This window comes from Triticum dicoccoides, chromosome 1A (assembly GCF_002162155.2).
Source record: "Triticum dicoccoides isolate Atlit2015 ecotype Zavitan chromosome 1A, WEW_v2.0, whole genome shotgun sequence".
NCBI classification, from domain to species: domain Eukaryota; kingdom Viridiplantae; phylum Streptophyta; class Magnoliopsida; order Poales; family Poaceae; genus Triticum; species Triticum dicoccoides.
The window spans coordinates 497,348,822-497,353,808 of record NC_041380.1 but is presented as its reverse complement, the minus strand read 5'-3'; positions in this window follow the sequence as shown (position 1 = coordinate 497,353,808).

Genomic DNA, 4,987 nt, shown 5'->3' with positions numbered 1-4,987 from the left:
AGTGAGTTGTGGGCGATATAAGTCATACTGCTTACCAGCATGTCATACTTTGGTTCGGCGGTATTGTTGGACGAAGCGGCCCGGACCGACATTACGCGTACGCTTACGCGAGACCGGTTCTCCCGACGTGCTTTGTAGATAGGTGGCTTGCGGGTGACAGTTTCTCCAACTTTAGTTGAACCGAGTGTGGCTACGCCTGGTCCTTGCGAAGGTTAAAACAGCACCAACTTGACAAACTATCGTTGTGGTTTTGATGCGTAGGTAAGATTGGTTCTTCTTAAGCCCATAGCAGCCACGTAAAACTTGCAACAACAAAGTAGAGGACGTCTAACTTGTTTTTGCAGGGCATGTTGTGATGTGATATGGTCAAGACATGATGCTAAATTTTATTGTATGAGATGATCATGTTTTGTAACCGAGTTATCGGCAACTGGCAGGAGCCATATGGTTGTCGCTTTATTGTATGCAATGCAATCACGCTGTAATGCTTTACTTTATCACTCAACGGTAGCGATAGTCGTGGAAGCATAAGATTGGCGAGACGATAACGATGCTACGATGGAGATCAAGGTGTCGCGCCGGTGACGATGGTGATCACGATGGTGCTTCGAAGATGGAGATCACAAGCACAAGATGATGATGGCCATGTCATATCACTTATATTTGATTGCATATGATGTTTATCTTTTATGCATCTTATCTTGCTTTGATTGACGGTAGCATTATAAGATGATCTCTCACTAATTATCAAGAAGTGTTCTCCCTGAGTATGCACCGTTGCGAAAGTTCTTCGTGCTGAGACACCACGTGATGATCGGGTGTGATAGGCTCTACGTTCAAATACAACGGGTGCAAAACAGTTGCACACGCGGAATACTCAGGTTATACTTGACGAGCCAAGCATATACAGATATGGCCTTGGAACACGGAGACCGAAAGGTCGAGCGTGAATCATATAGTAGATATGATCAACATAGTGATGTTCACCAATGAAACTACTCCATCTCACGTGATGATCGGACATGGTTTAGTTGATTTGGATCACGTAATCACTTAGAGGATTAGAGGGATGTCTATCTAAGTGGGAGTTCTTAAGTAATATGATTAATTGAACCTAAATTTATCATGAACTTAGTACCTGATAGTATCTTGCTTGTTTATGTTTGATTGTAGATAGATGGCCCGTGCTGTTGTTCCATTGAATTTTAATGCGTTCCTTGAGAAAGCAAAGTTGAAAGATGATGGTAGCAATTACACGGACTGGGTCCGTAACTTGAGGATTATCCTCATTGATGCACAGAAGAATTACGTCCTGGAAGCACCGCTGGGTGCCAGGCCTGCTGCTGGAGCAACACCAGATGTTATGAACGTCTGGCAGAGCAAAGCTGATGACTAATCGATAGTTCAGTGTGCCGTGCTTTATGGCTTAGAATTGGGACTTCAACCACGTTTTGAACGTCATGGAGCATATGAGATGTTCCAGGAGTTGAAGTTAATATTTCAAGCAAATGCCCGGATTGAGAGATATGAAGTCTCCAATAAGTTCTATAGCTGCAAGATGGAGGAGAACAGTTCTGTCAGTGAGCATATACTCAAAATGTCTGGGGTATAATAATCACTTGATTCAATTGGGAGTTAATCTTCCAGATGATTGTGTCATTGACAGAATTCTCCAGTCACTGCCACCAAGCTACAAGAGCTTCGTGATGAACTATAATATGCAAGGGATGAATAAGACTATTCTCGAGCTCTTCGCAATGCTGAAAGCTGCGGAGGTAGAAATCAAGAAGGAGCATCAAGTGTTGATGGTCAACAAGACCACTAGTTTCAAGAAAAAGGGCAAAGGGAAGAAGAAGGGAAACTTCAAAAAGAACAGCAAGCAAGTTGCTACTCAAGATAAGAAACCCAAACCTGGACCTAAGCCTGAAACTAAGTGCTTCTACTGCAAGCAGACTGGTCACTGGAAGCGGAACTGCCCCAAGTATTTGGCGGATAAGAAGGATGGCAAGGTGAACAAAGGTATATGTGATATACATGTTATTGATGTGTACCTTACTAATGCTCGCAGTAGCACCTGGGTATTTGATACTGGTTCTGTTGCTAATATTTGCAACTCGAAACAGGGACTACAGATTAAGCGAAGATTGGCTAAGGACGAGGTGACGATGCGCGTGGGAAATGGTTCCAAAGACGATGTGATCGCAGTCAGCACGCTACCTCTACATCTACCTTCGGGATTAGTATTAGACCTAAATAATTGTTATTTGGTGCCAGCGTTAAGCATGAACATTATATCTGGATCTTGTTTGATGCGAGACGGTTATTCATTTAAATCAGAGAATAGTGGTTGTTCTATTTATATGAGTAATATCTTTTATGGTCATGCACCCTTAAAGAGTGGTCTATTCTTATTAAATCTCGATAGTAGTGACACACATATTCATAGTGTTGAAGCCAAAAGATGCAGAGTTGATAATGATAGTGCAACTTATTTGTGGCACTGCCGTTTAGGTCATATCGGTATAAAGCGCATGAAGAAACTCCATACTGATGGGCTTTTAGAACCACTTGATTATGAATCACTTGGTACTTGCGAACCGTGCCTTATGGGTAAGATGACAAAAACACCGTTCTCCGGTACTATGGAGAGAGCAATAGATTTATTGGAAATCATACATACAAATGTATATGGTCCGATGAATATTGAAGCTTGTGGCGGATATCGTTATTTTCTCACCTTCACAGATGACTTAAGCAGATATGGGTATATCTACTTAATGAAACATAAGTCTGAAACGTTTGAAAAGTTCAAAGAATTTCAGAATGAAGTAAAAAATCATCGTAACAAGAAAATAAAATTCCTACGATCTGATCGTGGAGGAGAATATTTGAGTTACGAGTTTGGTGTACATTTGAAACAATGTGGAATAGTTTCGCAACTCACGCCACCCGGAACACCACAGCGTAATGGTGTGTCAGAACGTCGTAATCGTACTTTACTAGATATGGTGCGATCTATGATGTCTCTTACCGATTTACCGCTATCGTTTTGGGGATATGCTCTAGAGACGGTCGCATTCACGTTAAATAGGGCACCATCAAAATCTGTTGAGACAACGCCTTATGAACTGTGGTTTGGCAAGAAACCAAAGTTGTCGTTTCTGAAAGTTTGGGGCTGCGATGCTTATGTGAAAAAACTTCAACCTGATAAGCTCGAACCCAAATCGGAGAAATGTGCCTTCATAGGATATCCAAAGGAAACTATTGGATACACCTTCTATCACAGATCCGAAGGCAAGACTTTTGTTGCTAAATTCGGAAACTTTCTGGAGAAGGAGTTTCTCTCGAAAGAAGTGAGTGGGAGGAAAGTAGAACTTGACGAGGTAACAGTACCTGCTCCCTTATTGGAAAGTAGTACATCACAGAAATCTGTTTCTGTGACACCTACACCAATTAGTGAGGAAGCTAATGATAATGATCATGAAACTTCAGAACAAGATACTACTAAACCTCGTAGATCAACCAGAGTAAGATCCGCGCCAGAGTGGTACGGTAATCCTGTTCTGGAAGTCATGCTACTAGATCATGATGAACCTACGAACTATGAAGAAGCGATGGTGAGCCCAGATTCCGCAAAATGGCTTGAAGCCATGAAATCTGAGATGGGATCCATGTATGAGAACAAAGTATGGACTTTGGTTGACTTGCCCAATGATCGGCAAGCAATTGAGAATAAATGGATCTTCAAGAAGAAGACTGACGCTGACGGTAATGTTATTGTCTACAAAGCTCGACTTGTCGCAAAAGGTTTTCGGCAAGTTCAAGGGATTGACTACGATGAGACCTTCTCACCCGTAGCAATGCTTAAGTCTGTCCGAATCATGTTAGCAATTGCCGCATTTTATGATTATGAAATTTGGCAAATGGATGTCAAAACTGCATTCCTGAATGGATTTCTGCAAGAAGAGTTGTATATGATGCAGCCGGAAGGTTTTATCGATCCAAAGGGAGCTAACAAAGTGTGCAAGCTCCAGCGATCCATTTATGGACTGGTGCAAGCCTCTCGGAGTTGGAATAAATGCTTTGATAGTGTGATCAAAGCATTTGGTTTTATGCAGACTTTTGGAGAAGCCTGTATTTACAAGAAAGTGAGTGGGAGCTCTGTAGCATTTCTGATATTATATGTAGATGACATATTGCTAATCAGAAATGATATAGAATTTTTGGATAGCATAAAAGGATACTTGAATAAGAGTTTTTCAATGAAAGACCTCGGTGAAGCTGCTTACATATTGGGCATTAAGATCTATAGAGATAGATCAAGACGCTTAATTGAACTTTCACAAAGCACATACCTTGACAAAGTTTTGAAGAAGTTCAAAATGGATCAAGCAAAGAAAGGATTCTTGCCTGTGTTGCAAGGTGTGAAATTGAGTAAGACTCAATCCCCGACCAATGCAGAAGATAGAGAGAAAATGAAAGATGTTCCTTATGCTTCAGCCATAGGCTCTATCATGTATGCAATGCTGTGTACCAGACCTGATGTGTGTCTTGCTATAAGTCTAGCAGGGAGGTACCAAAGTAATCCAGGAGTGGATCACTGGACAGTGGTCAAGAACATCCTGAAATACCTGAAAAGGACTAAGGATATGTTTCTCATATATGGAGGTGACAAAGAGCTCATCGTAAATGGTTACGTTGATGCAAGCTTTGACGCTGATCCGGACGATTCTAAATCGCAAACCAGATACGTGTTTACATTAAACGGTGGAGCTGTCAGTTGGTGCAGTTCTAAACAAAGCGTTGTGGCGGGATCTACATGTTAAGCGGAGTACATAGCTGCTTCGGAAGCAGCAAACGAAGGAGTCTGGATGAAGGAGTTCATATCCGATCTAGGTGTCATACCTAGTGCATCGGGTCCAATGAAAATCTTTTGTGACAATACTGGTGCAATTGCCTTGGCAAAGGAATCCAGATTTCACAAGAG